The sequence below is a fragment of the Periplaneta americana genome, chromosome 10 (genome assembly GCF_040183065.1).
Source record: "Periplaneta americana isolate PAMFEO1 chromosome 10, P.americana_PAMFEO1_priV1, whole genome shotgun sequence".
Taxonomy (NCBI): domain Eukaryota; kingdom Metazoa; phylum Arthropoda; class Insecta; order Blattodea; family Blattidae; genus Periplaneta; species Periplaneta americana.
Genome location: NC_091126.1, coordinates 163,082,492 through 163,105,945, shown reverse-complemented (window position 1 = coordinate 163,105,945; position 23,454 = coordinate 163,082,492). Strand labels below are relative to the sequence as shown.

The 23,454-nt window shown below is 36.8% G+C and overlaps 1 long non-coding RNA gene across 3 annotated transcripts; it reads left to right on the top strand.

Annotated features, from left to right (window-relative positions):
* The first annotated feature begins 1,568 nt into the window (after positions 1–1,568).
* Positions 1,569–22,994, top strand: LOC138708129 (uncharacterized). 3 transcript variants are annotated; one of them, XR_011334595.1, is made up of 3 exons: positions 1,569–1,832; positions 2,171–2,308; positions 16,602–22,994. It is a non-coding gene; the product is annotated as an uncharacterized lncRNA (long non-coding RNA). The 3 variants fall into 3 exon arrangements; XR_011334597.1 differs by having other exon boundaries at positions 1,827–1,863; XR_011334596.1 differs by lacking the exon at positions 1,569–1,832 and adding an exon at positions 1,846–1,878.
* Positions 22,995–23,454: the final 460 nt, after the last annotated feature.

The following is a 23,454-nucleotide window of genomic DNA, read 5'->3' as shown; positions in this document are numbered from 1 at the left end:
GAAACCACGTAGCCCAGGTTCGAATCCCGGTCGGGGAAAGTTACCTGGTTGAGGTTTTTTCCCGAGTTTTCTCTCAACCCAATACGAGCAAATGCTGGGTAACTTTCGGTGCTGGACCCAGGACTCATTTTACCGGCATTCTCACCTTCATTTCATTCAGATGCTAAATAACCTGAGATGTTGATATAGCGTCGTAAAATAACCCAATAAAATAAAAATAAAGTGTGAGGTGAACTATGATATTGATAATTCAATACTGTTAAGTGTTAATCTATTAATACATAAGCTTGTTGAGTAATCTCATCATATATAGTGTATGATTATGTCTCGTGACCAGAATATTGTACGAAATGGAAATGTAAAAATTGGAGATTTATCCTTCGAAGAGGTGGAAAAATTCAAGTATCTTGGAGCAACAGTAACAAATATAAATGACACTCGGGAGGAAATTAAATGCACAATACATATGGAAAATGGCTACTCTCGTATTATTTTTAGGTTGAGAAACATTTGCCATCTAGTCTGCTGTCAAAAAATCTTAGAGTTAAAACTTACAAAACAGTTATATTACAGGTTGTTCTTTATGGTTGTGAAGCATGGACTCTGATTTTGAGAGAGGAACAGAGATTAAGAGTGTTTGAGAATAAGGTGCTTAGGAAAATATTTGGGGCTAAGAGTGATGAAGTTACAGGTGAATGGAGAAGGTTACACAACGCAGAACTGCACGCATTATATTCTTCACCTGCCATAAATAGGAACATTGAATCCAGACGTTTGAAATGGGCAGGACATGTAGCACGTACGGGCCAAATCAAGAAATGCATATAGAGTGTTAATTGGGGGTGGCGGGAGGGGACAAGATCTTTGGGGAGGCCGAGACGCAGATGGAAGGATAATATCAAAATGGATTTAAGGGAGGTGGGATATGATGATAGAGACTGGATTAATCTTGCACAGGATAGGGACCGATGGCGGGCTTATATGAGGGTAGGAATGAACCTGCGGGTTACTTAATAGCCATTTGTAGTTTTATCACAGTCTAGTGTATATAGCCACGAAGCATGACTTATGAGGGTGCTAGGAACAATAGATTGTGCAGGTACTATTTCGCATTGTCTGTAATGAGGCGATATTAGCGATCCTAGTGGTCAGCAACTATCTATGGATTCATATTTACTACGTATTGAGCTTCGTGACTGTATGTATACTAGACTGTGGTTTTATGTCACATTCTTAGCCACCGGCGTGGCGCAGTCGGTTAAGGCGCTTGCTTGCCGGTCTAAAGTTGCGCTCGGGCGCGGGTTCGATCCCCGCTTGGGCTGATTAGCTGGTTGGGTTTTTTACGAGGTTTTCCCCAACCGTAAGGTGAATGCCAGGTAATCTAAAGCGAATCCTCGGCTTCATCTCGCCAAATAACATTTTGCTATCAGCAATCTCATGACGATAAATAACCTAGTAGTTGATACAGCGTCGTTAAATAACCAACTTAAAAAAAAAAAACAAATGTCACATTCTTCATTTGAATATTAATTTTAAGTTTGTTGGTAGCACTGGTTCACGTTCTGAAGTTCTGTCTGAAGTAAAATGGCGGGTTAAATGCGATTTAAAGATGTGCACATATGCTTCTTTGCTTATTACATTTGTTTTGTTGATAGAATATTATGTCTAGAGCTAATAATATGATTGAAATGGTTTGTTGAAGCTTTGTGATAAAGCTGTAAATTCGAACTGACGAGAGAATACCACAATGTGATTTGTCAAGCCGCGATCATATTTCAGAATTATTATTATTATTTTTTTTTTTCAAGAACCATGAAAACACAACCGAGGAGGTAACTAAGTCTTCATTGTCTTGCTAAACAGGTCATTCAATCTAAGGTTACATATATTTTGTTCTCAAAGGATCATTGTTAACACAGTGTTATTTTCAAAGTAGATACTTTACCATGCATTGTACTTAATATGTATTATCTATGGTGATATTTTTGTACCTTAACTGATAGGCTAAATAATTGTTTTGGTTTGTAAATAGAATCATCTGCTTGCTATGTAATGTGTATGGTGATATTTTTGTACCTTAACTGATAGGCTAAATAATTGTTTTGGTTTGTAAATAGAATCATCTGCTTGCTATGTAATGTGTGTGTGTGTGTATATTTTTTTTTTGTAGAACCACCAACGTAGCTAAGACGGCAGACTGACTACCTGTTGATCCGGAGCTGCGCTGAGGCTTGGGTTAGATCCCCGTTTGGGCTGATTACTGGTTGGGTTTCTTCCGAAGTTTTCTCAACCGTAAGTCAAATTTCAGGTAATGGCAAAATTTTAGAACACGGACTGCACCTACCAAATTATGTTTTAAAATACTAAAAAGAGCAGATTTGTCTCCGTTTGTCGAATGCGCATCATTGTATTTAAGAAAAGGCACTCTTCAGTGCCAATAATTTTATTTATTAACGTTCCATGGTATTCATACATTGCTTACGGCTAGAATATGGAACAAATCAAAAAACTTAATAGGAAATCCACTTAATACTATCACTTACTTACACATGGCTTTTTAGGAACCCGAAGGTTCATTGCCGCCCTCACATAAGCACGCCATCGCTCCCTATCCTGTGCAAGATTAATCCAGTCTCTATCATCATATCCCACCTCCCTCAAATCCATTTTAATATTATCCTCCCATCTACGTCTCGGCCTCCCCAAAGGTCTTTTTCCCTCCAGCCTCCCAACCAACACTCTAAGCTTATATGCATTTCTGGATTCGCCCATACGTGCTACATGCCCTGCCCGTCTCAAGCGTCTGGATTTAATGTTCCTAATTATGTCAGGTGAAGAATACAATGCGTGCAGTTCTGCGTTGTGTAACTTTCTCCATTCTCCTGTAACTTCATCCCGCTTAGCCCCAAATATTTTCCTAAGCACCTTATTCTCAAACACCTTTAACCTATGTTCTTCTCTCAGAGTGAGAGTCCAAGTTTCACAACCATACAGAACAACCGGTAATATAACTGTTTTATAAATTCTAACTTTCAGATTTTTTGACAGCAGACTAGATGATAAAAGCTTCTCAACCGAATAATAACACGCATTTCCCATATTTATTCTGTTTTTAATTTCCTCCCGAGTGTCATTTATATTTGTTACTGTTGCTCCAAGATATTTGAATTTTTCCACCCCTTCGAAGGATAAATCTCCAATTTTTATATTTCCATTTCGTACAATATTCTAGTTACGAGACATAAACATATACTTTGTCTTTTCGGGATTTACTTCCAAACCTATCGCCTTACTTGTTTCAAGTAAAATTTGCGTGTTTTCCCTAATCGTTTGTGGATTTTCTCCTAACATATTCACGTCATCCGCGTAGACAAGAAGCTGATGTAACCCGTTCAATTCCAAACCCTACCTGTTATCCTGAACTTTCCTAATGGCATATTCTAAAGTGAAGTTAAAAAGTAAAGGTGATAGTGCATCTCCCTGCTTTAGCCCGCAGTGAATTGGAAAAGCATCAGATAGAAACTGACCTATACGGACTCTGCTGTATGTTTCACTGAGACACATTTTAATTAATCGAACTAGTTTCTTGGGAATACCAAATTCTATAAGAATATCATATAATACTTCCCTCTTAACCGAGTCATATGCCTTTTTTAAATCTATGAATAACTAATGTACTGTACCCTTATACTCCCATTTTTTCTCCATTATCTGTCGAATACAAAAAATCTGATTAATAGTCGATCTATTACGCCTAAAACCGCACTGATGATCCCCAATAATTCCAGCTACGTATGGAGCTAATCTTCTCAAAAGAATATTGGACAAAATTTTGTAGGATGTCAACAAAAGTGATATTCCTCGAAAGTTACCACAGTTGGTTTTGTCCCCCTTCTTAAAAATAGGTACAATTATGGACTCCTTCCATTGTTCTGGTACAATTTCCTTTTCCCAAATAGCAAGTACAAGTTTATAAATTTCGCTATATAATGCACTTCCACCCTCTTGTATTAATTCTGTTGGAATTTGATCGATACCTGGAGACTTGTACTTTTTCAGATTTTCTATCGCAATTTCGACTTCTGAAAGCGTGGGTTCGGGTATAAATGGCTCAGCAGTTTGTATTTCAATTTCGTCCCGATCATTTCTATTTGGCCTATGTACATTTAGTAGTTGCGCAAAATAGTTTTTCCATCTGTTTATGACTGATGGAGAGTCTGGAAACAAGTCACCATTCTCATCCTTGATCACGTTTACCCTTGGCTGATATCTGTTCTTAAATTCCTTTATACCCTTATATAAATCTCGAATGTTTTTATTCTTACTATTTGTTTCTACCTCATTCAGTTTTTCCTTCAAGTAACCTCTCTTTTTATTCCTAGGTGTACGACTTGCTTCCCGTCTTTCATTGAAATAATTATCTCTCTTCTCCTCAACTGGATCCTGTAAGAATTTCAATTTTGACTGTTTCCTTCTTTCTACTGCAATGCAACAATCTTCATCAAACCACGGTTTCTTTTTCTTAGTTTCATAATAACCTATGCTCTGCTCAGCTGCAATTTTGATACTATCTTTGATATTTTCCCACACGCTGTTAACATCTAATTCTTTCTCAACTTCGTCGGAACTTTCTGAAGTGGCAAATCTATTCGAAATTTCGACCTGATAATTTTGCTTAGTTTCCTCATCCTTTAATTTCAAAATATTGAATTTAGTAATATTAACTTGTTGCTCTACTCGCTTGGCTACTGATAGTCTTTGTCTTAATTCTCCAATTACCAAATAATGGTCAGAATTACAGTCTGCACCCCTGAAAGTTCGAACGTCTACTATACTAGTGTGTCTCCGTTTATGTATCAAGATGTGATCTATTTAGTTGTGTGTCAATCCATCTGGAGAAGTCCAAGTATATTTATGTATATCCTTATGGGGGAATGTTGTACTTTTGACAATTAAATTTTTCGATGTGGCAAAGTTGACTAATCTAACTCCATTGTCACTACTAGTTACGTGTAGGCTCTCTTTTCCAATAGTTGGTCGAAAAATATCCTCCCATCCTACTTTAGCATTGAAATCCCCCAATAAAATTTTCATGTGATATCTAGGGAAATGATCAAAAGTATGTTCCAATTCCTCATAGAAGCTTTCCTTTATATGGTCGTCTTTCTCTTCTGTAGGGGCATGAGCATTTATAACTATGATGTCGCACCATCTACCCTTAAGTACTAAATATGATAACCTGTCGCTGATAAATTCGACCTCTTTACTGCTGATTTTATTCTTTTATGAACAAAGAATCCTGTTCCTAATTGGTGATTATTGTTTCCTTCCCCATAATACAAGTAATCTCCTATTTGTGATATGCCATTCCCATCTAACCTAACCTCTTGTACTCCCACGAAGTCTATTCTATATCTAGCTAGTTCTTTAGCTACTAATGTTACCCCTCCTGTTCTATAAAGACTAGTTACATTCCAAGTGCCAAATCTCAAAACCTTATTCCTTTGCTGTGGTCGTGCCAGAGAATCAGTCCTATTCCGAGACTTATTGTAGGGATTCATAACAAGCTGTTTTTTTACGGTGATGGGTTGTTAGCCCTTCGCCCAACCCCCAAGCTGGAGGACCACCCCTTATCGGCTGTCCACGACTGCTTATTCAATATATTCGCAGCTACCCTCCATATCTGGAGGCTGTCTCCTCTATCCGCAACCTGAGGATGCGCCATGCCGTGGTGATAGGGACCCACAATACATGGAACTTAATACTATTATAAAATCTTAATTTATAGTCACAGTCTAGATGAAATATATACAGACGAGTTTTACAATATAGTCTATTAGTACAACACAAAGTTTTAGTATCAATTTCATGAAGTGTTATTGAATGTCATGAATTCACCTACAGAATATAAGGCGTGAGAAATTAGGTATTTCTTTAATTTGGTCCTAAATAATTTTATGTTTTTAGTTTCATTTTTTATATCGATAGGAAGGCTATTAAAAATTTTTACTGCCATATAACGCACTCCTAGTTGATTCTTTTTAACAAAAACGTACAATGCTGAACTTATTTTTGATGATTTCATTCTACTATACAGTATAGGAAGCAGATAACAATGCATTCCAGTACAGAAGAATAATTGAGATGTTCTGAAATATGGCCTCCAGTACGCCGTTTGTGGTTGGTTAAGGTTGTTAACCACAAACAACTATACAAATTCTCCATTTTAAGGACTATTTTGTTTGAAGACTATAATAATATTAGTGAGAATAAGGGCCGAATTCATAGTCGTCGCTTATAAAATGAGGAAACACTTAAGTAATGAGCATTTCCTTAGTACTTATTTCAGATCGTATTGCAGAGACGCTACTCAATCATATGCCCTGAGCATTCCCTTGACATCGAAAGAAATATGGCAACATGGCTAGACGTGAGCGCTTTCCTACATTCAATTGTTTTCCAGCGCCTTCAAATTGTTAAATCGGCATTATTGTCATACACAAATACAGAAGTAAATATTATAGAGCTAAAAATTATACAAGATGTCCAGAAAGCATTTTACAGAAAAGAAAGAAGTGAGCTAAGATAACTAGTTATGAAATATGGAGATATCGTCGAAAGTAAAAAAAAAAAAATTGATAATTGTTCTCTCCAAAAGAAGAAACTGACATGGAACAAAACTGTAGTTGAGTTTAATGCAAACTCCGGAAATATTCCTGTAAGTAAATCATTTTAATTTATTTTTCAGTTATTTTTATGCTAAACAAAGTGGAAGTGATATAATTACGCAAATTTTAACAGCCTATTTCTTGGGTAGAATACAAACAAAAATGCAAATGACTCTTTGTTGGTATGTGAATACTTTTCGAAAAAAAAAATGTCACTTAAATCTACCTGAAATGCTGCTGTATCATAAAATCTCAAAGCAACCAGTACTTTCAGCAGTGGTGAAATCGGTAAGCCTCATGGTTGTATTGTGAATTTAAATGAGAAACACCAGAATATTCACAACAGTGTTCTTGTCGAAACGTTATCTCCTCTTAAATTGTTGATCATTATACATCTCTAAAGGGTTTTCCATAACTCTGATATATCTTTTGCTTGCCGAAACTCATTTTCATTTTAATTACAGAACTCAATAAATTAAATTAAATCTTAATCATTATCTATTGTATACCGAATCAGCTGATTACAATACATATGAGGAAACACTTGAGTAAGCTGACAAGCTACCTTATTTGAATAAGTGTTCACTTCAGTGGGATTTATGAATTGGAAATTATTATAAGCAACTGCTTAAGTGTTTCCTTACGATAAGTATTGACTATGAATTCGGCCCTAAATCTTTACAATAGTGTTACTAAAGAAAGGTGTATAGCATGGACCTCCCTCCAAAGATACTACAGAGTAGAGTAGGAGAGATGGATTTGGGTGGGTTAATGACATTCTTAGACAATTGTGAGTAGGCCTATATACAAGGCGTACAAAAAGCTTAAACTAACCTGTCACTGATTCGAGCTTCCGAAAAGTCACCTTCTCTCTGTAAACAGTAAGGAAACACACAAAAATGGAATGTATGTGCTGTACCTTTCCGCTTGCCCCCCCACTTTCACAGCAACGTTCCAGCCTTATATAGGTTCGAAATTGGTATCGACGTTCAATTTTTCTTTTGTTCATGGTACATATGACTCGACTAGAAGTCAACTACGTAAATACATTTGTATCTTTAATGTGGTAACGCAATTGTAAAAAAATACTTTACTGAGATTTGACTAAATTTTACATACAGTTTAATGTTTCTAGGTTTTCTTTTTTTTAATTAAATTTTGCGTTAATTTCGTGTAAACTAACTTACACCAATTTAAGAATTATTTTAAACTTGGGTTAATTGACTCATATTTTGACGCACCCTTTTATCTTACAAGATTCGTGATAACTCTTTAAAGGCTTGGTTTTTCTGAACCGACACATGTGATGTGCGAGGCCGGCATTGCGTGCCATCTCTGCAATGTTGCTGCGAGTTTTCATCATGGATTAGTTGCTGAGCGCAGGTTGTATCTGGATTTTCCCTTCAAAATTCTCTGAAGTTCCTTGAGTGGAATGGCGAAACTCGGAAACAAATGGCCACCAAGTTTGCACCTCATATTCAGTTTTTCTCAGCCCCAAATTCCCTTGTAAAGACGAGTTTTCGTGTACCTTTTAATTGTTCCTCCTTCCATTTCTGCATTGACACTGACAATTGTGTCACCACCTGTTTGTTACTTTTGAAAGAGGAATCTAATGTATGTACGTGTGTTTGGTCAACACTCTGATGACTGCAAATCAGCTTTCAGGTATAACTCCCAGTGAAGTTGATTTGAATAATTTCGAGGGAAAAATTATTCTGGGGCTGGGTACCGAACCCGGGACCTTTGGTTAAACGTACCAATGCTCTACCAACTGAGCTACCCGGGAATTCTACCCGACACCGATCCAATCTTTCCCTCTATATCCACAGACCTCAAAGTGGGCTGACAACTGTCAAGCAACCAACATTGAGTGCACACTAACTCTGTGTGACTTAAATTGTTCCCGGGTAGCTCAGTTGGTAGAGTGTTGGTACGTTTAACCAAAGGTCCCGGGTTCGATACCCGGCCCCGGAACAATTTTTCCCTCGAAATTATTCAAATCAACTTCACAGGGAGTTATACCTGAAAGCTTGATTTGCATAATATACGTCACTGTTCGTTAACAGAAAACCACAATTTAAGTCACACAGAGTTAGTGTGCACTCATTGTTGGTTGCTTGATGGTTGTCAGCCCACTTTGAGGTCTGTGGATATAGAGGGAAAGATTGGATCGGTGTCGTGTAGAGTTCCCGGGTAGCTCAGTTGGTAGAGCATTGGTACATTTAACCAAAGGTCCCGGGTTCGATACCCTGCCCCGGAACAATTTTTCCCTCGAAATTATTCAGTCTGATGACTGTTTGGAACCTCATAAGTGGCATCAATAAGGCATCATTCATGAGGAAACCGAGCCAGGAGATAATTTGGTAGGGTGGCTAGTTCCATTCCCCGTCGGTTGCATATATCACTTACAAGTAGTAAATAAACTAATTAGACTTGAAATGTATGCAACAATTCTTCATCCTCTGACACTTTTCGTTATGTGAGTTGTACTGCATGATAATAATATACTAGATCAGACCCGTGTAGGCTTTGCCCATACAATCGTACTCTTGCTCCTGACAAAACGAGAGCGACACACACTACTCACATAAATTATTTTTATCCTACAGTATATTGCAGTGGTCATCAGCACACGCCGAAATGTGCAATGGGTACGCAGTGCCGTCCCCTTTGCACTGTCGTGCAACAGGGAGAGATAGAGAGCATACCAGCTAGCAACTACGAGAGCAATATAGTGCACTGCGTTTTCTGCGGGTAAGAGCGGCTAGCCCCAGTGTGCTCTGTGCTGACGACCCCTGGTATATTGTATTAACTTAACCTAATGAAGAATTTGTCCATTGTTTGTTTGGGACTTTTTTTTTTCTAATAGAAGTTGGCTGTATTGGAGATTTATCCTTCGAAGAGGTGGAAAAATTCAAATATCTTGGAGCAACAGTAACAAATATAAATGACACTCGGGAGGAAATTAAACGCAGAATAAATATGGGAAATGCCTGTTATTATTCGGTTGAGAAGCTTTTGTCATTTAGTCTTCTGTCAAAAAATCTGAAAGTTAGAATTTATAAAACAGTTATATTACCAGTTGTTCTGCATGGTTGTGAAATTTGGACTCTCACTATGAGAGAGGAACAGAAATTAAGGGTGTTTGAGAATAAGGTTCTTAGGAAAATATTTGGGGCTAAGAGGGATGAAGTTACAGGAGAATGGAGAAAGTTACACAACGCAGAGCTGCACGCATTGTATACTTCACCTGACATAATTAGGAACATAAAATCCAGACGTTTGAGATGGGCAGGAGATGTAGCACGTATGGGCGAATCCAGAAATGTATAAAGAGTGTTAGTTGGGAGGCTGGAGGGGAAAAAAAGACCTTTGGGGAGGCCTAGACGTAGATGGGAAGATAATATTAAAATGGATTTGAGGGAGGTGGGATATGATGGTAGAGACTGGATTAATCTTGCTCAGGATAGGGACCAATGGTGGGCTTATGTGAGGGCGGCAATGAACCTACGGGTTCCTTAAAAGCCAGTAAGTAAGAAGTTGGCTGTATAATCCTTTAGTTCTGACAGACTTTGCATGATGATCTGGTACACTGGCAACTCCTCGAAGAAAATGATCATAAATATTAAAAAACTCCATGGCTTCCCATCATGCTGGCAGTGGTTTTTGGTCATCCATGTCATTTTTTTCTTTCCTTGTTCTTCGTTGTGATTTACCTCCACATTGCTGCATAGCTTCTCTACATCTTGTTCCACATTTGGTGGTAGAAGAGCATCATTCGGTTTGTCCCTGAATGTTGAACCAGACAACAGGGCTCACTCCTCCACTAACGTTGTCATCGTCGTCGTCATCATCGTCATCATGATTATAATTAACATCAGTAATAGCAGTAGCATTTCCTTCGTGTGCAGTTTCAAATGCACTTCTTCTGAACTCAGCCTTTCTAAGGAATTGTCAGTGGTTTCCTTGCAGATTGACTTTCTTACCTTTGCAAGCATTGACACTCTCAAGTATTGATAATTTATACTTGTCTCGACTGGAAATTACTCTCTGCAGCAAGTTCAAAACGAGGCTGATGCAGAACTTGTGTGTAAAGCTGGGTCCACACTATATAACAAAACACGTTATATAACAAAGTTACATAACTTGTAGAAACGGGAAGAAAATGTTACATAACATGAGTTTTTTTTTTGTGTTATATAGCAAGTTATATGTTATCCATCGGATGTCGGTAAAGATCAAAGGATGTTATAATAGTACATTATGCAACAAGCCTATAATGATAGTAATTAAGAATCGAGTATGGATATTTATGAAATGAGCACAAGCGAGTTTCATAATTTTCATACGAGCTTCTTAATTACCATTATAGGCGAGTTTCATACGATTTTTTATGCTCGACCATATTTCTAACTTGAAATTACCGGTATTCAGATGTATACATTTTATTTGTAACTGACATGATCGGAATCGACTTTGTTCTAGGTCGTGAATTGTGAGATGTGCGCAGACGCGAAAGTATTGATTTTTTCCGAGGAACAATAATGTCGTTGACCTTGACGTAGTCCCGTTAAACTTGATAATATTATAATATTATAACCTTGATTATTGAATTCGACATTGAAAAACGAGATGACAAATTGATTTTATTTGAATATTATTTAAATTAACGCTAATTATTATAGTAACAGAACATAACCTTCTGCGACAGTATTGGATTTCCAGCCTCCGTGACTTTTCGCTAATTCTCTTTCGATTGCATATCCGAGAATAATCGATACTTGCGGTTTTATAACGGTACAAAGCTGACTTGTCATTGGCTGAACACATGTAAGCTGAGTTATCATTGGCTAAAGACCTGTACTTTAATGAGTAGGTGTACTTTAATGACATGCATTAAAAGACTGCTACCAGATGTATAATTAGTACATTTCGGCATGGTCGAGCATGAAACATCATTATATAACATGTTTGCGCATTGTGTAACTTGTTATAAAACACACCCACTACATAAAATGATACGAGCTGAGTCTTGCTGGAATCATCAAGTTATGTGTTTTGCATTATTGCCAGTGGCGGTTCCTCGGGGGAGGGAAGGGAGGAACGTCCTCCTCACATTTTCTTCTTTTGAAAGTAAATACGAAATAAAATAAATGCCTTGAAATTTGACGAAGATTCTATAATTTTTAAGTTCTCAGCTATAAGAAAACCTCAGTTGATCGAGTTTTAAACGACGCACACTCATGTGCTGTAGAAAACTGTGAGAAAGGTGCGAGATTGTCTGTGTGGAGGAAAGGCACTCCATTCCTCCTCTACTGCAGTTAACACACATAGACAACAGCGCACTAGCGGCCAGAGAAAGAAGCAGAGCTTTAAAGCAAGTAAATGAACGGAGCGGGAGGAGATCCTCCTCTGAATCAGTCACGGGCGGGAAATAGAAACCGACTGGTCGTGCAGCAAGCTCGCTACCGCTGCCACCTAATGATGTTACATTCAACCGGACTATAACGCATCTAGGAGGAGACACAACAAAAACAGTTTTAACGCAACGCTATGAAAGACACCATATAAACTTTTTTTTTAATTATGTAAAAAATATTATTAATTCCACTTTATATATGCTACTTACTATTCATGGTTTGAAACTTTCGTGGATATTTGAAAGTTAAAGTCGGGTTTGTGTAAAACAAAGAGAAAGTAGTTCTACGTAGTTGGCCCCTGAAATTCACTTCTATTCATTGTTTCCTAGACAGGGCAAGAGCAAAGTTGTCAGTTTTGTACAAATATATTTGAAACTGAGAGAAGGTACTCCAAACTACATCATTTTTAACATAAAAAATTAATCGGCCACCAGCAGCTTTGAACAATAATGATAGTAAGACTTTACAAGAACTGACATTCTTCAAAAGCATGTGATACTGAACTTGTAAAATGTACATGTGGCAACATAGACCACGTGGGTAGGTGCAGTGTTCTCGCTTTCCTCAGATTATTTCCCATTCCCATTTCAGTAAAACGGTTCCGGTTACGAGTTAGTAGCTAGTCTCTTCCAACATGCGTGATGCTGTAGTGTGCTCGAAAAATGCTACGAGGTTGTGAATTTCCTTGTAAATTGTTAATTTGCGCAATTATTCAACTATGAATGGAAGTGAAAACATAATATATTTTGGACAATTTAGGAAACTCAGTTTACAAGAACAGGTTATTGCTATACAAAAGGGAAGGTCAACCCCAACACTACCTGGTCTTACATGTATGCATGTAGGCTAATTTGTAGCATGTTTCATTCAAGAAGGTGTCATTTCGTGCTGTTAACTTCTTTCCTCCTCTTAAGAAATATGCAGGAGCCGCCACTGATTATTGCGTAGTATCTTGTACGCATTCTCTGTGCGCTTGGCATGATTATTCATCTGTGTTCCGAAGTCAACTTGGCATAATGTAGTGGAACAAGACTGCAACTTACGAGTTAATTGAGCTGTACAGAGAAAAACGGGTATTATGGGATCCGTGACTGATATGGACTACAAAGACAAATAAAAAGCACGACGCATGGGCTGGATTGGGTGTTAATATGAAAATGGATGTGGAATAGGTTGAAAAGAAAATGAGAATTCTTATTGGACAGTTCCAGAGACAATTAAAGAAAGAGAAAAGTGGATATGGAGCAAACGCTCAATACAAATCAAAATGGATGTACAGTACTTCAAAATGCTCTTGTTTTTAAGAGAAAAAATGAGTCAGTGATAGCTTCACATACTCTGGCACAATCTTGGATATGCTCTGCTTGGAGAATTTGAACAAATAGCTTAAAATTTTGTAGGAATATCCATTTGGAAGAAATCTTGAAGTAACGATTTCTCTCGCCAGTATTGCATCTCGAAATGAAGTGTCTTTCTTACGTATCTTATATCCGATTACGTTTATGTATTCAAAATCAGAACTGGTCATTCTGGCAAAGTTTTTGAAACTTCCATCACATCCAAGTTCTCCTGCCAAGGAATTACCAGCATCTCTCTTAAGATCTGCTAAATGGCTACTTCTACTGTATTGTTTTCTAGCTTGTAAAGATGATCGCACCCAACATTTTCGTTTACAAGGCCTACTATTTTGTGCCAGAATCACACAAACAGCAGCAGCAAGAACTACATCATCTGCACTCGACGCCATTTTCAAACATGACATTTATTTCATTTATCGAGTTATATAATTTGTTACAAGAATGTTATTTTGATACCAACACAAATATAACATATAGCAAGATAAAGAAACATGTTGCTTAACAAAGTTTGTTATATAACGTGTTTTGTTATATAGTGTAGACCAGTGGTGTCGATGAAGGGGAAATAGAAATGCCCAGGCTTCCCCCACCAGTACTTCCCAGGTACTGTACCTGCTCTGATCTGACGAGCTATGCTACAAGGAATGGCTTCAGTGGCGGACACTCAATGTCATGTACGAATCGTAATAATGTTTACAAACTTTATGTGTATTTGTAGTACGTAAATGTAATACAACAATATTAAGACTACAGCATATCAATACAATTATTCTGTTTTCTCTGGTGGTGATATGGGGGTCTTTGCAGCTGCGAGCCGGTCAATATCGGGCTGTAATTTACTAACACTTACACTCAATGTTGCAACTAGGTTAGAATCACTTATCCTCGATCTTCTGTTGTTCTTATTGTTATTCATAACTGAGAAGAACTGCTCGCAAACATGGGTTCCTTCAAACATGGCTAACATACGAGAGGCGAGATTCTTCAGATTAGGATACAAATATTTATCAATTAGTCTCCATAATTCTATCCCTAGTTTTCCACTGTTCGTATCCGTGTATTATTCTGCATGTCAATGATCTCTAGCTGACAGTTCAGTGGAGCTTCTTTGGTTTGACTGCAAATGGATTTTCAAATATTAACATTTCCACATTCATTTCATTGATGTCATGAAACCTGGTTTCAGACTCAGAAAAAATCATTTCCAGAACAGGTTGGTATTTCGTAATAAATTAACCTTTTGGTTTACTAATGATTGAAGATGATGTAATTCTGCCTTCTGCAGCTGATGCAATCATAGCTTCAGTTTACCCATAAAGGACCTACTGGCATCTGCCATATCCACGATGGAGCGGTTTTTCCCTTGTAGAGCTCTATTTAACCGAGTTAAATGATCACACAAATCCATTAAGAAGGCAAGATCCAAACTCCACTCGCTATCGGATGTTTCGGGGATGGCAATATTGTGTCCCTTTAAGAAGGAGTCTACTTCTGCACGGATATTGTAGAAGCGATGAAGCATATTACCCTTGCTTAGCCACCGGACTTGGGAGTAGTAAGTTAAATCGTCATAATCACAACATATGTCGTGTAAATATTCTTGAAAATTGTCGATGCCGCAGTGAATTAGCTTTAATTAAATTAAGAGCTTTTACCACTACTGACATTACGTTCGCTGAATTTGCTGATTTTGAACCTAGTGCTTCTCTGTGAATAATACAGTGTACCATTTTGACAGAATTTCTAGATATCCCTATTTCATTCAGAAATAATCCACGAGAGTGACCTATCATAGAGGGTGCTCCGTCCGTTGTTAATGATACCAATTTCTCCCACGATTGTTCATACTTGCAAGCAACCATGTGCAGTGCCTCAAAAATATCTTCACCTGACGTGTGTCCCTTTATGAGTACTAGATCCAGGAATTCTTCAAATACATTTAATTCATTGTCTACCTAACATATATATAGCTAATTGTGCTTAATATCAGTGCACTCGTCTAAGGCTAATGCGTACCACGTAAGACCTTTTATCATAGATCTTAATTGGTTTTCTATGTCGGAGTTGATTTCTGCTATTCTGGACACTATACTATCGTTCTTCCCAGGCTAAGTATTTTAAATGAATTAATCATAATGGGACAAATCTTCTCTGCTACGGTTACAAATAAGCCTTTTGCGAATTCTCCATCTGAAAAGGGTTTGGTGTTTTCAGCTATCAGTTTCGCAACTCTATAGCTAGCACGCAGAATATTGACGGGTGAAATTTCCTGCTGGTCACGTGTTTTGCTACTATAGAAAGTCTTGTTTAGTTCATGGAGTTTTCTTTTCCATTGTGTACCTGACAGACTAGTACCATATTCTTGGTAATGGCTACTCCTGAAATGTATGTTGATATTGCACCTTGATAGTGCGTTCAACGTTTTAGAACATATTAAAAACATGGTTTATCTTCATGAAGCTCAAAAAAGAATTCTTCCTCCCACTCGACGCGAAACAGAGCACTGGACATGTTCAAGCAACGCCACAGGTTGTTATTATACCAGGTGCAATGATGCACGACGTGATTGACAGACTATAGTCCGCGACTGCTGGCAGGTCCCCTGCTTACGTCACATTTCGTGGAGGGGGTGAACAGAGGGGAAAGCACCGTCGTGCGCTAAACGGCATGACTGGTGTAGACCCAGCTTTAGAACTCTGATGAGAACCACTAAATTTATTCATTATTTTTAATGCAGAAAATTTGTTAAAAGTTTGGTGTGTACTGTTATTTTCTTATTTCTTAGGCGGGAAATCCTTCTAAATGTAAATGTATTAAAAAGTCAAAATATAATCTTAATCATATAGGGGATTTTGGCACGAAATTATTCTGAGATCTTAGTGGAAAAACATCTTATGTGGTCTCGTCTTAAACTAATTTTACTGTAAAATTACATTGTTCTTTACTAGGTTTGAAGGGCAAATATTACAATTCAGCCACCAAGAACAATGATAGTTAAGGTAGCCACTGCCCTTAGTTACTCATGTTAGAGGAGTTAGAAAAAACTACGTTGGACTTACTTGAAAGTGTAATTATATGTATGATCTGTTGTTTATGCTTAGTAAAGATTAAAATCAAGAGAAATGTAATAGTATTTTTTTATTTGTGTGTTGCAGGAAGTTTGTAAGGAAGAGACATATGGATGATGGATGACGTGCAGGAGGATTTGGAGAAAGTCATTCTGTGTTTACTGAGCATAAGCCTTAACATAATTATAAAGATAAGAATGTAAAGTAGATTGGTATCATCTTGCAGAAGATAGAGAATGACATAACATTGTACTTAAAGCATTGTATGGAAGCAATGGTATAATACAAAAATGAAACTCGATGCACTTCAGGAGGAAATCTTGAAAAAAAGTAGTCTGGAAAACATGGAACGGGAAAATTAGGTGAGTTGAGGCACAGAAAAATGTCAGAAGTAGAACGAAAATCTGGAAAAGAGTAGACGATAAAAGTAAAATTGAATAATTCAATTTGTGTGCCTGGACAGTTAATGACCTTTTCGTATTTTTATTTTTATTTTTCATGCTTTTCTTTTTCCCTTTCCTTTCTCTTGCCTCTTGTATATTCTGCCTACCTAAAGTTGTCGCGTTAGGAAAAATGGGTAGGAAGGTTCGGAGAAATAAATTATTACCATTTATACTGTGTTTAATTCAGAGGAGGAGGAGGGAATGAATTTCGAATTAATGGTGAGTGTTAAGGGCAGTGCATTATTAAGAGCAGAGCCAACTCCTTAATGTTGCAGCAAGTTTGTGCTACAAGCAAACATTTTAGAAGCCATAAACTGTTTAAGGGGATGCGCTACTGAATTTTCTAATTTCTAAATTTTAAGAGATAATGTATTGAAATTTTAACAGCATATTATGATCATGATTATGAATTAATCAGGAAAATTATTTGAAAATAACAAGTTTATTTTTGGAAACCGTTTTTTGGAATCTAAAACAAGAGTTTTCTATGTTTTTATAGTGCATATTATAGCTGAAACACAGGTTGTGGCAATGGAGCATTGGAATTTAGCATATGAAGAGTAAAATAAAATAAAACATGAAATTTCTTAAAAAACTGTAATTTTTCAGTAGCGCATCCCCTTAATGTAAGAGTTAAAGTATTTTACTTCTGTCTGCTAGATCATAGAAACACGATTAATTTGCTTCAGAGAATTGCGCGGATATCGCAATATAGCGAACGCCAGTAGGGGAAGTTATCCCCATCCAGGGGCACACCCAGGAATTTGTCTTGGGGGGGGGGTCCAATAAAAGAATGTCAAGTTACATAAATGCGCGCACGCACGCACACACACACACACACACACAAACAAACAAACAAACAAACAAACATACATACCTCTTTCAATTTTTTTTTTACAAAACAAAATCCAGTCTTCTTGTCTTTATTTTAGTGTAGTAACAACATCTTGTGGAGAAACTGTGGTGATATCATGATGGATGTTTAGCAAAGCAAGACCATTTAGACGATCATTTCCCTTGGTGTTTCTCAGGTATGACTTTAATCTCTTAAGAGTCGAAAACGACCTTTCACTTGTACTTGTGGAAACTGGCAATGTTAATAAAATCTTCAACAGCTCTTTCACATGAGGATAGAAATCATATTCACATGCAATATACATTTCCCACACTGACTTGTACTGTTTTCCTTTACAAAATGTGTTCCAAAGTTCAAATTCACATACCAATTCCTCATCTTGGATACGAAAATTAGTATCTACTTGAGAATAAAACTTGGCCGGAACTATAAAGTCCATTTTCCTTGATCAGACACAAAAATTTTGTCAAAATGTTGTTATATTTGGCAAATCTTGTTTTTATCTGAGACTGCGTATTAGATAGGAATGGCAAAAATACAGTCCTCCTGTAATATTCCTCAGCATTATCAGCAGGAACATTGCTGTGGTATTGTGAACGTTATCCAGATGCACATCGAGGGATTCTAATTTCCTCTCCAAGTGACGTCAGCCGAGCAGAAACCGTCGAGAATATAGATTTAAACTGGTCTTCTGCTGCATCACTAAGCTGTTGTAACACTTCTAAAACATTTTCTACATGTTCAAGTGGTTTTTCCAAATTCATATCTGTCTTCTGAAGGTATTCACTTAAGGTTTTTGTTACACAGAAGAGCTTGTTGATTACGTGAAGGGAAATTAGGAATGCAGGCTTGATCACTGAAGAATTCAGCATATTGGCTTTGGAAGATATATTCTTGTCAGTCCACAAAGAAATGGTTTTCAGTGCAGGGAGGACAACATCCATCACTTCCATTAATACCATCACAGAGTCATGTCTTTCTATCCATCTAGTAGCACACATTTGGACGAGTTTGCTTCTTTTTTTTTTTCAGGACAAAGCTCTTTTATACTGTTGGTTATAGTAGGGAGCAGGAATATTGACGGATGGAGTTATACCCCTTCATACTACCCAACCCACGTTCCACCCCTACTTTAGCTGTAAACGTTCTTCGAAGGGTCGCTTCTGAAACATCTTTCACTCCTCGCTACGTAACCTAAAGTCTGTAACATCGAAATAGTGTTTATATATAAACACTGTCTGTGTCAGTATTTAGTGTAATTTCTGTGCGCAGCATTATAATTATTTCAATAAACAACAGCACATGTGAACACTTCATTTGTTATCATATAAACTACTGGTATACAATATGCGACATGATTTTATATCTACTATACTGATATCGAATAGCATTCGTATTTTGAGGTGAATGAACTAAGAAAATCAATTGAATTCATATCTTCCAAGTTCGACAGTCTTAGAGAGGAATTGGCGCACACAAGACATAAACTCAACTCCACGCAGGAGGAGATGAAGAGGCTAGTGCAAGAAAATGACCATCTCAAACAGGAAGTGAGTGATCTGCAGCAGTACACACGCAGAGACAATATAATGCTATTTGGAGTTCCAGAGGTCAATGAACAATCAACTTATGAAGTCATTGACCAAATATCGGAAGTCATAGGCAGTAGTGAATTGGTGCAACATGATGTAAGCGTAGCACATTGCATACCATCCAGGCCAGGGAAGACGCGTCCTATTGTCATCCGTTTCATAAAGAGTAGAAGTCGTGATGAATGGCTCCAGCTGTTCAGAAATGAGGCCAAAAATGATGACAGCAGTCCTGGGATTGCGACAAAGAAAGTCAACAGGGTCCTTCCGGAACTGACAGCAGTGACCAGAGACCTTTTGAACAAGACAAGGGTTGCAAGAAAAGATGAAGCCAGTTCCATGAGTAAAATCACTAATGTTGACGATGTAAATAATTTGTAAATAGTATTGTGTCGGTACCCAGGTTTTATTTTATATAGTATAATTGACTTAACAATGGCTAGTAATACTATATTAAATGAAATCCATCAGTGCAAATTTAATAATAATAATAATAACACAATGGTTTTTACTTCACTGCAATGAGTATACTGCCAATATACTATCAGATCTTAAAATATTTCACTTAAACTTATAGTGGTCTAATTCCTGTTTTCCTCATTCTCTTAATAACCAGAATTTCAATCATATTACGAAAATTTTAATTTATTGTATTAATTAAAGTTTTTTTTTAAGTATTCGTAAACACTATAAATAATTCCTTTCGCTTGGCTCCGCATATCCGCTCCCTTTCTAGACATGTCGCTCAACTAGGCACAGAAGCAATTCCACTGTTAGTATTGAAAATTACTGTTTGGATATGTGCACAGTGAACAGACAACAGCTACGATGACTACTCTCTCAATACACGATCAGCTTGCAAGCAACTACACCCGAACGCATCGACACATGGCCAGTCATCCCAATGGACAGGTCAGAAGAGAGGGGGTGGTACGTCCAAAAATGTGTTATGTACGACCCGTCAATATCTTTGCTCCCAACTATAGTACATCTTGCCTTTTCGGAGTGTTGAAAAATTCACACACTTTACCTACAATGCCAATGCAATTCCTGGAACACAACATGCATCTGATATGGCGAGGTTCAAACTGTGAGAAGCACAGTGGACATATAAAGCGGCAGGGCATTCTTTAAGAATAAAGGCCTGGGCACCTTGAAACTGTCCACTCATTGCACTTGCACCATCATATCCTTGCCCTCTCATATATTTCAAATCAACATTAAATCGATTGAGGCTCTCAAGAATTGTTCTAGCTAAATTTATTCCAGTTGTCTCAGAAACTGGAATAAACTGTAGGAATTCCTCTCTGATGCTATCATTTTCAAGGAAACGTACTGACAGAGAAAACTGTTCAGTCCCACTGACATCTACACTTTTATCAGCTAAGATAGCAAAACATCTTGCCTCATTCACTCTCACTACTATTTGGCTAAGAATAATATAGTTACAGGCTGATATAATTTCATTTTGTGTTTTCCAGCTTATGTAACTTGCATTTTTTCCACAGACAATCTGCAAAGAAACTGGCAATTCGTTACCTTGTTCGATAGATTTTAATTTAGTGTAAGTATCCACAGAATTCAGGTGATACTGTAACTTTTCATGCCTGTTAAATGTTTCACATGCATGTTTCCAATTGTCAAATGGCTGATTCACTAACCTTCCTGTTGGCGTAGCTTTGTGAATTCCAACCTCTTGAGGTGCAAACAAAACACAGTATTTACAAAATGCACCATTTTGTTTGTCTGAATAAGCTAACCACTTCCATCATTGGAGCCATCTCTTTTGGAAACCGAGGTTTTTTTCTTTCTTTCCAACCGGTTTTACTGGGAACTTGAAATTCTCATTCGGCACCCAAATGGAATTTAGTGTCTCAAATTTCTCCCTTGATGAAAGTACTCTATTAACAAAAGAACTTATATCTTTACCACTAGAGTCCACATTCAGTAATACCGATGTTGGGGTTGATGATGACGATGCAGATGGTTCAAAAATACTTATATTGGCATCATATTGTAGTTTAGGTACAGTCTTAATATTGCACTTAGCCATCTTTGATGGAACCGAGCTGAAGAAACTGGTAATTTTTATGTTTTTGCATTGTGAGCACTTGTGCTAATACTATTAAGAGTATATGTACGTGAACGACTACAATTATTATCAGAAAATGCAGGCACTAAATTTCTAATATTTTATAAGGAAATGAAGCCACAATTTGACAAAAATTATAAGGTATCACAACAAGACTTATCAGAACTTAAATATCTGATAAAAGTATGAAAAAGGTTACTAATAATATTTTTAAGAATTCACTTTTTACTTTAAATTAAATTTTCCAAAATTTGAAAATTTTTACACATAATATTTCATACCTCCACAACCATTAGAGATATAATTCTGTAATTTTGTACACTGATTTAACATGAATTTATGCAAAAGGTAGACTACACTAATGCCCATTTCTTTGAAAACAGAAAAATTAGGTCCCAAAACAGTATGTAAATTTGAATATATTTTATTTAGGACAAATAAAAAATTAACTGTATTAAAATAAACAACTCTACATGTCTGAGGGTAGTCTACTTTTCAGAAATAAGTGTTTATTACATACAGGAAAAATATTAAAGATATCAGAGAGACCATAACCATGTTATGGTTGCCAAATTATATAAGTGCAAAATTTCTTTGTTTTTATTTTTTATGCTCTGATAAAACTGGTTTAAAAATTTTATTAGTAATCTTTTTTTATACTTTTATCAGATATTTAAGTTCTAATAATTCTTGTTGTGGTACCTTATAATTTTTGTCCAATTGTGAGTTCATTTTCTTATAAAATTTTAGAAATTTAGAACCTGCATTTTCTGATAATATTTGTAGTCGTTCACGTACATATACCCTTAAGTTAATATATCATGTAACAGTTTTCACAACTTCACATTAATAATCCTTCAAGACACAAATACTTGGAAAAACAAACACACACCCAGTCAAATACTGCCAATACTCATTATAAGCAATGATAGATACTTTGGCAACACTGAACTCAATCTGCTAAGCAGTGATGACAACGTGATGGTTGAAACACAGCGAGTACAGAATTGTCCATTCTTTGTTGGCTGATGGCACTCGGCTACGTTTTCAGCAGCAGAGCACTCTAGCTACCAACGATTATAGTAGGATGCCATTAGATGGACTTGGCTAGCAGGAAAAATCAGAAGTGTTACGTACTGTACATGGACGTGAATCATGTTGGTGAAATTAGAGTAAACGGAATTATATGCTATCAACGCTTAAAAATTCAGTAAAAATGTTACAACTTTGGGGGGGTCCGGACCCGATGGACCCCCTCGTGGGTGCGCCCTTGTCCCCATCCTCGCCGCTCAGCACCTCGCTCACCTGCTCATCTATTGCTTCCTCCCGCAAGTCTGCTTCCAGATATCTAAACCATTATACTAATGATCTTCAGACTCTTGAGATATTCTGTGACCACTGTACATTTTATTAAATTATTTGTAAGTCAGTGGGCATATGGTTATAGGTTAATTTTGTAGAACAATAAAATATATTAAAGAACACCTTTAATTTTGGTTTTATTTTTATTATTATTATTATTATTTTTTTTTTACTCATGAATCTTATGCTTTCCTTTCCTGATCCTTTTCAATTGTTCCTTCTTTGTGGACCACTTCTACAATATGTATTAAAATTTTATTTGCTGAACTAGAGCAATATTGCAATACTATATATGTAGAAGAATTAGAGAAAATCATCAGTTATCCTAGGCAATGATACCTAGTAAAGATGAAGATTAATGGAATGCCAAGAATGTTAAATTTTATTATGAATTTAAAAGTGTACCAGTAACAAATTACATTAAATAAAAAATTACTGTTCTACCACAGTCTAGTATATACAGTCATGAAGCTTGAGTTGTGAGGGTACTAAGAACAATAGACTGTGCAGGTACTATTTCGCATTGTCTGTAATGAGGCAATAGTAGTGATCCTAGTGATTAGCAACTATCTATGGATGCATATTTACTACGTATTGA